The sequence below is a fragment of the Narcine bancroftii genome, chromosome 2, assembly GCF_036971445.1.
Source record: "Narcine bancroftii isolate sNarBan1 chromosome 2, sNarBan1.hap1, whole genome shotgun sequence".
NCBI lineage: Eukaryota > Metazoa > Chordata > Chondrichthyes > Torpediniformes > Narcinidae > Narcine > Narcine bancroftii.
In genome coordinates this window covers 351652991-351665280 of record NC_091470.1, presented here as the reverse complement: position 1 = coordinate 351665280, position 12290 = coordinate 351652991, and the positions used below count along the sequence as shown (strand labels likewise).

Here is a 12290-nt window from a genome sequence, read left to right as displayed (position 1 = left end):
GAAGATTGTGAGGAACTGGCTGATTTACTGATTCTGTTTATCGTTACAATTATGCTTTTATCAATGTTACCAGGACATTGTTATGCACGAAGATCCAAAATGAATTGGCAGCTGTCTTGGCAGAAGCTGTGGACAATGCTGTTCTGACAGTGAAGAAACCAAACGAGTCAATGGATCCCTTCATGGTTGAAACACAAAATAAAAACAAGTGACACACCTTGTGAAGGGAATAGTATTGGATCATGGTGCTCGACACCCAGTCATGAAGAAAAAGGGCGGAAGAAGCTTACATTCTCACCTACTACATTTCACTGGAGCACGAAAAGATGGAAGTAAATTCTGAAGCCTTCTCTAAAAATGCTGATGAGAAAAAAAAATGTGCAAGTGGAGAGAAAGTTACTTGAAGAAATTACAGCACTGTGGAGATTTACAAAAGGATTTGTAGAAATTAACCAAAAGAGTTTTGATGCATTGTTAATGGATGCATTTGCAAAAGAAGTTATTGTGTCCTTGAGAATAGCAAAACTTGTTTGTGGAGATATTGCCATGAATTCTGTGGAGGACCTCACCCCAGAATGCTTGGGCCATGCTGGACTTGTATATGAGCATACCTTGGGTAAAGAAAAGTTCACCTTTGTTGAGCATTGCAACAATCAGTGACTTGCTTCTCAGGGGTCCAAATAAATACACTTTAACATAAATCAAAGATGCAGTGCCTGATGGTCTGTGTTCAGTGAAGAATGCAATTGAGGATGGATGTGTGGCAGATGCGTTGATCAAACACAAGGCCAACTTAAAGGGCAGAGCACATTTGGGAGTGCAAGCATTTGCAGATGCTCTGTTGATTATTCCCAAGGTGTATGCACAAAAGTTAGGATATGACCCTCAAGAGACACTCGTAAAAATTCAGTCAGAATATTCTAAAAACAGTCAAGTTGCTGGAGTAGACTTGAACTATTCCGTGAACAGAACAGAAAACCACTTCTGCTTCTTCTGAGCAAGAACATTGACCTCAGGCACGAGAACCAGATTTAAAAATGGACAAGTTCTGCTGCAACATTTATATTGTTCAGTGACATTTTGCTGATGTGAAATTTGTCCTGGTCGAACCTCAAAAAGAAAAGCGGTGCCACTTTAAGAAAGGCCTTGCCTGTTAAATGAAGATATATTTTGTGATTGTGCAAAACCAATGCAGATGACCAGTAGCTGTCTAGTCTACTGTATCTTGATGTAGACATAGTATTTTTTTTTGTAAAGGGGAAAGATGTGTTATTATGCACGTTGTAGCAGCCCGCTAACCAGATCATGACCCGGTACACAAAATGGCTTTTGAACACAATCCCTGAGGGCCAACAACAGGAACACCGTCCAATCGGATTTTGGGGCTGCTGTGTCGTCACTCCTTTCCTTAGCGGTGGGGAGAGAATATAAGCGGAGCTGCCAAATCTAATCAGTCTTCAACAACTCCTTGTGTGTGTGTCTTCTTTCCACACTTTGTGGTAACACACACACTAGATTGGTGAACTTGGCAAGTCCAACCGACAGCTGGACCCGAAGATGACGGATCAAATAGCTCTTCACATGGTTTCGTTGAAGCTGCCAACTTTCTGGGTGTTGCAGCCTCATATGTGGCTCAAACAGGCTAAGGCCCTGCTCCACCTTCGACAGATCAATGTCAATGATACCCAAAATTACTATGTGGTGAGTTTGCTCAACCAGGAGACAGCAGCAAGGGTCATCGATTTCCTATGGCAGCCTCTGGAGGAAGGCAAATACGATGCCCTCAAGGAGCTATTAACCCGCACTTTCGGGCTCTCACGGCGTGAACACACTGCCTGATTGTGGCATATGGACTGTTTGGCAGACAGGGCCCCATTCAACCTGATGAGCGAATTGCTCTCCCTTGCTGAGGGACACAGGCTTTGCCTGCTCTTCAAGCAGATTTTTCTGGAACAACTGCCTGAGGACATCGGTCCTTGCTCGCTGACGAGACCTTCAGCAACCCCAGGAAAGTCACAGTCCGGGTGGACGCGCTCTGGAGAGCAAAGAAAGAAATCGGCACCTCGGTGGAGCAGATTGCTAGGCCTTGCACTGAGCCGACACCAAACAGAGAGGCAAGTAGACCCTCCGACCCAACAGTATTGCTACTATCACCAACAATGGGGTGCAGGGGCTGCCCACCCTGCTATTTTTAGTGAAATGCCATGGCCAAATGTGGTTAATCACTGGTCAATGTGACAACCTCCTCTACATGTGGGACTCTGTCAGGAAGGCACTTCTTTGTACACACCTGCGCCAAAATAAGTGTCCTACGACACCCAGAATGGCAAGCTAGGCCCGGCACTGAGGGCACCAAATAGCACCACCATACAAACATTTGGCACCTGCACAGTCCCCCTCCGCTTCAGCAGCAGCTGGTTCACGTGGACATTCACGATTGTGGCTGTTCCTGGCAGCAGATTTCCTGCGAGCCCACTGCCTGTCAGTGGACCTCAAAGGGCGGTGGTTGGTGCACGCCAGAACTTTTCAAATCACGCCCCTAGGGGAAGCCAATTTACCTGCCCCAACTTTGACTCTGTTACGCTATCCTGACAACGCATTCACACGGATCCTAGCAGAGTTTCCTTCGATTGTGGCTTCACAGTTTTCCACCACCGAGCCAAAGCATAGGGTAAGGCATCACATCCTCACCGAGGCCTCCCTGCTCCACACCAGGTTGCTCCATCTTCCCCCCCCAAGTAGCTCACCTTTGCCAAGGGAAAGTTCAAAGAAATGGAAGAGATGGGGATAGTGCGGCATTCCAATAACACCTGGGCCTCCCCCCTGCACATGGTACTGAATGCAGCAAGAGAGTGGAGGCCTTGTGGTGACTATCGCCACCTCAGCAAAGCCACCACACCCGACAGGTACCCTGTGCTCCACATCCAAGAATTTTCTACTAACTTACAAGGTGCATGGGTGTTTTCAAAATAGACCTCATCAGGGTCTCTCATCAGATCCCAGTCCATCCCGATGTCATCCCTAAAATCGCCATCATTACCCCTTTTGGACTCTTTGAATTCCTGAGAATACCCTTTGGACTTAAGAACACAGTCCAGACCTTCCAGAGGCTGTTGGATGTGGTGGGCTGGGTTCTCCCATTTGTGTTCATCTATTTGGACGATATTGTGATCACCAGCCACAACAACACGGTGCACTCGGCCCACCTAAGACAACTGTGTGCCCAGCTGCAGGAATTTGGATTAACCATAAACCCTGCTAGATGCCAGTGCGGGTTGGAAACAGTCGACTTCCTGGGGCATCGATTCATTAGGCACAGAACAAAACTCCTGCCTGAAAAGGTAGAGGCCATTCAGCATTTCACCAAATCCCGCACAGTGAAGGGATTGCAAGAATTCGCCAGTATGAATAACATTTATTACTGATTCATACTGGCAGCAGCTCACATCATGTTCCCTCTTTTCGCATTCATGGCAGGGAAGGGTAAGGACATTACCTTGGACAATGAGACCTCTGAGGCATTCCAGAAGGCCAAAGATACTCTGGCCAAGTACCACCTGGTACACCCCAGATCAGAGGCGCCAACTGCTTTTGTAGTAGATGCCACCAGTACAGCAGTAGGGGGCATACTGGATCAATTCATCGAAAGGCAATGGCAGCCCCTGGCCTACTTTAGGAAGCACCTCCAGCCACCCGAACTCAAATACAGTGCCTTTGACCGGGTTATTGGCATTGTACCTGGCAGTCAGGCACTTCCGGTATTTTCCAGAAGGCAGGCAATTCAATGTCTTCACAGACAATAACCATTGACCTTTCCCTTTCACAAAGTGTCTGACACCTCTCTGAATTCACCATGGACATCCAATACTTTGCGGATAAGACTAACGTGGTGGCTGATGTACTATCCCGCCCCGCGATTGAGTCTGTCCAGCTTCTGTCCCAGGGAATAGATTATTCTGCCCTAGCCAAGGCACAGCAGAAGGACCCTGAGATCCTGGCATACAGAACAGCATTTTTTGTCCTCAGGCTGGAGGATATTACCATTGGTCCTGACAACTAGACGCTCCTCTGCGATGTATCCACCAGCAAACCCGCTCCATCGTACCGTCAGCGTGGAGGCAGCAGCTCTTTGACACCCCAGCTATCAGGACTTCTGTTAAAATGGTGGCCAGTAATTTCATCTGGCACAGCCTCCGGAAACTGGTCAGTCAGTGGGCCAAGATCCGCATGCTCTGTCAAAGTCCAAAGTGCAGATGCATTTCAAGGCAATCCCCAGACTTTCAAGCCAGCACAATATCAGTTCAGCCACATCCATATTGACATTGCAGGAATGAGATATCTCCTCACCATGATTGACCACTCCATGAGGCGGCCAGAGGTGCTCCTGCTGGCTAATACAACCACCAAGACTTGTGGCAGGATACTACTTAACTCCTGGTTGTCAAAGTTTGGAGTCCTGGAGGATATGACCTCCAGTAGAGGTAGACAGTTCACTTCGGGAATCTGGGCAGCACTGGACAAGTTGCTAGGAACCCAGCTCCACCATACCATGGCTGACCACCCTCATGCCAATGGGTTGGTGGAGCAGTTCAACAGGCACTTAAAGGCAGCCTTGATGGCTCAACTCAAGGGGCTGAACTGGGTGGACGAGTTATCCAAGGTTACCCTGGGGATCCACACTGTGCCGAAAGAGGACTTCAACATCTCCTCAGCCAAGATGGTAAACGGCGCACCGTTGGTAATACTAGTGGAGTTCTTTACTGGGACCAAGGACCCGGAGGACCTTCATTGACTAAGCTGAAGGAAAAAACTGGAGATTCTAGCATCTCCGCAGCCTTCGCCACATGGTCAGTTCAAAATCTACATCCCAAAAAACTTAGACACCTGTGAGTACATTTTTATTCGGGGATGGGGGGGCACACTGAACATCTCTGCAATGGCTGTATGTGGGGTCCTATAAAGTATTTAGGTATAACGGGTCAACATTTGTGCTGGATATCAGCAGTAAGGAAGAGGCTTTCATGATTGCCCACCTTAAACCAGCACACCTGGACATTAGCCAACTGATCTCCCTGCAGCTCCCATGTGGCAGAGGTAGGCCACCAAAAGCCATGAGCAGCGCTCCGATCGCTGGTTTGGTTGAGGGGGGGGGGGGTGTCATGTAGCAGCCCATTAATCTGGATGCAACCCGGTACACAAAATGAACGATGAACGCGACGACCATGCAGACCCCATGGGGGCCAGTCAATGACCTTCATCCTAGGTGACCACCCGCAAGATGGGAAAGAGCGGGAACACCACCCAGTTGGAGCTCAGCGCTGCTGTGACGTCACTCCTGACATCAGCAGTGAGGAGTGAATACAAGCAGAGCTGTCAGTGCAATAAATCAGTCTTTGATTTCGGCTCCTCATGTGTGCATCTTCTTTCCACACTTCACGGTAGCGCGCACGCTACACCACCAAATTTAATGGAAGAATCAGTCAACCCACAGGAGTAACCTCTCTCATTCCAATGGTCCCAGCATTGAGATAGTAATCACAGTCAGCTAACTTCATTGGGTGGGCCACATTTAAAAAAAAATTAAATATTTTAAAATTTAGACATGCAGGCCATTTCAGCCAACGAGCCAGTGCCACCCAATTTGCACCCAATTAAGCTACACCTCCCCAGTACATTTTGAATGATGGGAGGAAACCCACACAGACACAGAGAGGAAGTACAAACTCCTTACAGACAATGTGGGATTCAAACCTCAGTCCTAATCGCTGGCACTGTAAAGGCGTTGCGCTAACCGCTAGAACAAATGCGCCGCCCTCAAATTTGTTCACATGTTCACACTAGTCTTTTGAAATAGATCATCTGGTTCTAGCTCTGCCATGGGAAAAATAATTTCAGCTCTTTAAAAGAAAAGAGTCAAGGCTGTGCTCAATACCTCCTTGAAAATAACAAAACATCCCCATCTACTCTTGGGAATTGCTGTCATGGCCACTGAAAATGACTGACCAGAATGGTACTGAGAACCTTGAGAAAAGGAAGCACCTTACAAGCTTCCCACCTTCCATAAACCTTCTATCCCATTTGTAGTTCCCATATTGATCACAACTGATACCTCTGAACCTACAAAACCATAGTGGAAACATTCTTGCTTAAGAATGAAAAGAACAAATCTATGTGTAATGATTATGCACGCAAGGAAAATGAAAAATATGTAAGGAGTGTAATATATATTTTTGGTAATACATCATAGAAGCATGGTACCAATAATAGTGCCAGAATAGATAATAAGTTCAATTTAATTTAAAAAAAATTAGACATACAGCACGGAAAAAGGCCCTTTCTCCCCATGAGCCCGTGCCCAATTGGCATACAACCCCCATACGTTTAGAAAGGTGGAGGAAACTGTAGCACCCAGAGGAAACCCACGCAGACAGAGGGTGAATATACAAATTCTTTACAGACAGCACCTAATTCAAACCCGGGTGGCTGGCGCTGTAACAGGGATGCCTGAATCATGCCATCCCTATTTTTATATTTTTCACTTCAAAGTTATTCTCACTGATTCATAGTTTTTTACTGTAACCCTATTCTTGTACTGTGCTTTATTTTGCTGGACTTGCTGGATAGCACACAAAAAGCTTTTTCACTTCACCTTCACACTTTGCTCATAGTACTTTTGTTTGAATATTGCCCTGCCATTTCTCAAATTGACTTAAGTTAGATGTTGACAACTTTATCTGGTGAGATTTTTTCCTTAAATATTGACATTGTTTTTATAGTATTCCCTTAGCTATAACATTTTGTCTGGGGGAGAATGGGAAAAGCTACCAAATGTCTAGTCTTGACATTATAAACAATAGGCAATAGGTGCTGGAGTAGGCCAATTGGCCCATCGAGCCAGCACTGCCATGGCTGATCATTCTCAGTAACATGATAATGGGGCAGACTTAATTGATCAACTAGCCCTTCCTTGCTAGTCTTTGCGTTACGAAACAAAATTTTCAACATTGATGCTATAAGATCTTCATTTGAAGTTAGATATTTGGAGAAAAAAAGACAGGCAAGTACTTATTAAAATTGTCATACAGCCTGTGGAAGCAGGCAGAACCTGGAATGTCTGTGTTGGAGGAAAATCTATTTTTTTTTTGCGTTTGGCTGGATCAAGATCTGTAAATTAAATCTTAAGATTTATAAGCCATTCAATGACCATTCAAAGAGGAATTCTAATTTCTGATGAATGTGTATTGCAGGCAAGTTGTGCTGATAAAGTGATATGGTGAAAAGGCAGGTAGGTGGAAGATGATCTTATTAGCAGATCTGCCATTGAATGGCAGAGCAGGCTCGACAGGCAGGATGGCCTAATCCTATTTCATATGTTCTTATGCTGGAATCTTGAGGAAACAAGATTGCTGGAGGAACTCAGCAGGTCAGGCATTGAAATAGTCAACATTTTGACTTTTTGAAGTCTAAAATAAAATTGGTAAAATTACATACATAAAGGAAGAGAGAAGGTGGGAGGGGCTCAGAGGTGATAAACCATAAGGCAGACAGGTAGAGAGATAAACTTTTAGGATAGGGAAGAAAAGTTAGAGAGAAAAAAAATACAGAAGTAAAGAAGAGATGGCAACAATGGACTCAGATGGGGACAGCGTTACCTAAAATTAGAAAAATATAAATGTTCATGCAGTTAGGTTTAAAGTTATCCAGCTATCTGTGAGGCATTCCCGTCAACTAAAGATTGAAATCCATTGCTTTGTTTCAGTGTAAAATTGCAAAACATTGCAGGTGTGTGACAGAGCACCTCCCTCCAGACCCATTCCCTTCAGAACTGTTTTCCACAGGAAAGGCATGGTGCAGGCTTTGAGAAGCGTAGCAATATTTCCAATCTGTTTGAATTTTTACAGCAGTTTTCTCCTCACTTCCACAACATAGTAAATTGCTTCACATGCAATAAAGTTTATGTTCGGCCTCACCACGAGGATGAAGCCAAGGATGGACATTTGTCAAGTTTGAGGAAGCTGAAATGGTTGGCTATAGGAAGCTCAACAAACAGAGCATAGGTGTCCAATGAGTGTCACCCAAACTGCCTTTGCTCCCACTGATGTAGAGGAGGCTAAACAGGGCACACTGAATTCCATAAAATTGGATGATGTGCATATAGATCTCTGTCTCACCTGGAAGATTTGTTATGGTCTTGGATGAAAGTGAGGGGGGAGATATAGGGACATGTTTTGCACTTTCTGCAATTATGGCAGAATTTAGTGGGGTGGAAGGTTCTGAGAGGAGGGAAGAGAGGATTAGGAAATCTTCTGTAAACCGGTTTGGGTGGAGAGGGAAATATGTGGCTTGTAATGGGATTGCGCTGAAGTTGGCGAAATGTCATTGTATTGTTCAGCACAATTTACCATGTTTAAAGGCAGAAAGGGGTTTGATTTGCTGTTATGCATTGAATATCCATATGTTCTGTCCAAATCAAGAAGGAATTGAAAAAACCAAAACACGTCCTAGAGAGGAATCTAGGATTAAATTAGCCAAATTGCATCCAAGAGAACTGCTTCTGTTGATGTTCATTTGAAATATTCCTGTGAGATAGCTTTTTGATGAGAAACATGAAAACAGCTTGAAACAGGAGCTTATTGAAAACACTGACATTTTCTTGGAACCTAAACATACTGATATAGCACAGAATCTACTAAAGCTGCAATAGTTCACCAGGGCATACAGCCAGCTATTTGTGAGGCATTCCCATCAGCGAAAGATTGAAATCCATTGCTTTGTTTCAGGAATATTCAGTACGAAAGTGCAACACATTGCAGGTGTGTGACAGAGCACTTCCCTCCAGACCCATTCCCTTCAGAACTGATTTCCACAGGAAGGGCTTGGTGCAGGCTTTGAGAAGCGCAGCAATATTTCCAATCTGTTTGAATTTTTACAGCAGTTTTCCCTTCACTTCCACAACATAGTAAATTGCTTCACATGCAATAAAGTACTTTTGAAGCATTGTTGTAGTGAAAGAAATGACCAGCCAATTTGTACACATCAAGTTCCCACAGCCAGCAAGATAATAAAAATCATATCACAACATTCTGGCTTGTTGTTAGGTCTCAATCCGGGAACGATTGGTGTAGCACAGAGCTTCCCAAAATTTTTCAGGCTACCGCCCCCTTGGCTCCCAGGCTAAATCCCTTGCGTGCACCTCCCCCCCCCTCCTCCCCCCCCCACACACACACACACACAAACCTTTTTCTTGGTATTAGGCCTACTGCAAATTTAAAGCAACTATTGTGTCTCACCCAATTCAGAACATCACTGCTTTGCATGTGTATGTATGTATATATGCCTCCTGTTTCGTATTGGTGTCGTGTGCAAATAAAGTTCACCACTACGTATTTACATGCGGGTGTATATATGCCTCCTGTTATATATTGGTGTCGTGTGTAAATAAAGTTCACCACTACGTATTGACATGCGGGTGTATATATGCCTCCTGTTATATATTGGTGTCTTGTGTAAATAAAGTTCACCCCTACGTATTGACATGCGGGTGTATATATGCCTCCTGTTATATATTGGTGTCGTGTGTAAATAAAGTTCACCACTACGTATTAACATGCGGGTGTATATATGCCTCCTGTTATATATTGGTGTCGTGTGTAAATAAAGTTCACCCTTACGTATTGGCATGCGGGTGTATATATGCCTCCTGTTATATATTGGTGTCGTGTGTAAATAAAGTTCACCACTATGTATTGACATGCAGGTGTATATATGTCTCCTGTTATATATTGGTGTCGTGTGTAAATAAAGTTCACCACTATGTATTGTCATGCGGGTGTATATATGTCTCCTGTTATATATTGGTGTCGTGTGTAAATAAAGTTCACCACTACATATTGACATGCGGGTGTATATATGCCTCCTGTTATATATTGGTGTCTTGTGCAAATAAAGTTCACCCCTATGTATTGACATGCGGGTGTATATATGCCTCCTGTTATATATTGGTGTCGTGTGTAAATAAAGTTCACCCCTACGTATTGACATGCGGGTGTATATATGCCTCCTGTTATATATTGGTGTCGTGTGTAAATAAAGTTCACCCTTACGTATTGGCATGCGGGTGTATATATGCCTCCTGTTATATATTGGTGTCGTGTGTAAATAAAGTTCACCACTATGTATTGACATGCGGGTGTATATATGTCTCCTGTTATATATTGGTTTCGTGTGTAAATAAAGTTCACCACTATGTATTGTCATGCGGGTGTATATATGTCTCCTGTTATATATTGGTGTCGTGTGTAAATAAAGTTCACCACTACATATTGACATGCGGGTGTATATATGCCTCCTGTTATATATTGGTGTCTTGTGCAAATAAAGTTCACCCCTACGTATTGACATGCGGGTGTATATATGCCTCCTGTTATATATTGGTGTCGTGTGTAAATAAAGTTCACCACTATGTATTGACATGCGGGTGTATATATGCCTCCTGTTATATATTGGTGTCGTGTGTAAATAAAGTTCACCCTTACGTATTGGCATGCGGGTGTATATATGCCTCCTGTTATATATTGGTGTCGTGTGTAAATAAAGTTCACCACTATGTATTGACATGCGGGTGTATATATGTCTCCTGTTATATATTGGTGTCGTGTGTAAATAAAGTTCACCACTTCATACTGACACATAGCGAGGATTGTCACTATTTGAATCCTTCCAACTTGTTTTCCTACCACAGATTAGCATTAGGAGAATGGATCAAGGAAAATCAACCAGGCAATTGGGTGGAAGCGAGGTTCTGGCAAAAGGCTAAAATGAAGTATAGGAGACGGAGTATCGTGGTCGATCAAAGATACTGCTGGGTTTGGCACTCTGGCCAGCATGCTGGAAGAGCATCGCAAGCCAATGGAATGGTCAGATTGCATGGACTTGTAAGGGGAGGAGATTGGCCACCATCTTGTGTCCATTCTCAAATAATTGAAGTTCATACTTGTTTTTTAGATAGAATTTGTGTGATTTTACCAGTCCGAAGATGTCCAACATCTTGGCATTAGTTGTTCACACATGAATGACCAAAACTCGAAATCTCTGCTTCCTTACGCAAGTTTAGATAGCATACTGGAGTGCGGTAATTAAAGAGGCGGGACTTGTAACACACGTCGTCGATACCGTTGTTCATGGAATGTCCGCAGTTAACTTTAGACTGCAGGCATTTTGGGAAATTTACTAAGGGTGTAGGAGGTAAAATATTGGAATGTGAATGGCACACTCAATCCCATTCTTGACCATTTTACGCAGCATGTGTCCTGGGAAAATGTCAATAATTTCCTGGAAAGCAGCAACTGTGTAAAAGCATTATAGAGGGATCTGATATGCTCTATCGATAACACTAAAGAATGAGTGAAGTGAACGATAGGCTTTAATACATGTTATATTGTAGCTGGTCCGACTGCATGTGCTAGAATGGAGGACAGGGGAAGGGAGGTCGACTTTTATGGCCAGGTCACAAGTGGAGGAGTCACTAGGGAGTGAGTCATTAGTGGGCGGGCCAACCACTTGTACAAAGCATAGTATATACATATCAACACATTCACCCCCTCTTTTAAAACAAAACCCCACTGGGTTAAGGTCCTAGAGGTTCAGCCAGTCAGGTGGTTTCCTCTGTCTCTGTGGCTTGCGCAGCTCCGGCGTGGTGAACTGGTCAGCTCCGTTGCTAGTCATGTGTCTTGAGGCTGGGGCAGTAGAACTGACTCTGTAGGGGGTGGGGTTTGGTTGTATGTGGGGTTGTCGTAGTAGTCGGAGCAGCTAGAAGGGGGTTTGGAGTGTGTGGTATGGGGACCCAGAGAGTGTCGTCAATCTGCACTCAGTCCCTGAGGGGAGTGTTTTGGCTGTAGGTAGGGTCTGGACTGTCAGGGGAAGGGTAGGGGTCTCTGGCATGTGCCAGGTCCCAGACAGGGACGGAGACCTCATGGTCATCAGGGTACTGAACGTAGGCATATTGTAGGTTTGTGTGCAGGAGCTGCACCTCTTCGATCAGCGGGTCAGTCTTATGGCCTCTTGCATGTTTTCACAGCAGGATGGGACTCAGGGATGTGATCCAAGGTAGCAGGGTAGATCCGGTCGCCAACCTGCTGGGGAAGGAAAATGTGTTCATGCGGGTTCATGTTAGTAGCGGTGCATAGGAGGGATCAGACGGCATGGAGTGCTTTTAGCAGGACTTCCTGCCAGTGGGACACTACCAGGCTTTTTGACTTAAGGGCCAGGAGGACTGCCTTCCAAACGGTGGC

General features: G+C 44.7%; 1 long non-coding RNA gene and 1 pseudogene across 2 annotated transcripts in view; both read left to right on the top strand.

Annotated features, from left to right (window-relative positions):
• LOC138755757 (uncharacterized) overlaps window positions 1–12290 on the top strand; it is a 141473-nt gene that overhangs the window by 61955 nt on the left and 67228 nt on the right. The gene's annotated exons all lie outside the window — the stretch shown is intronic.
• Window positions 27–10686, top strand: LOC138752235 (T-complex protein 1 subunit zeta pseudogene; annotated as a pseudogene).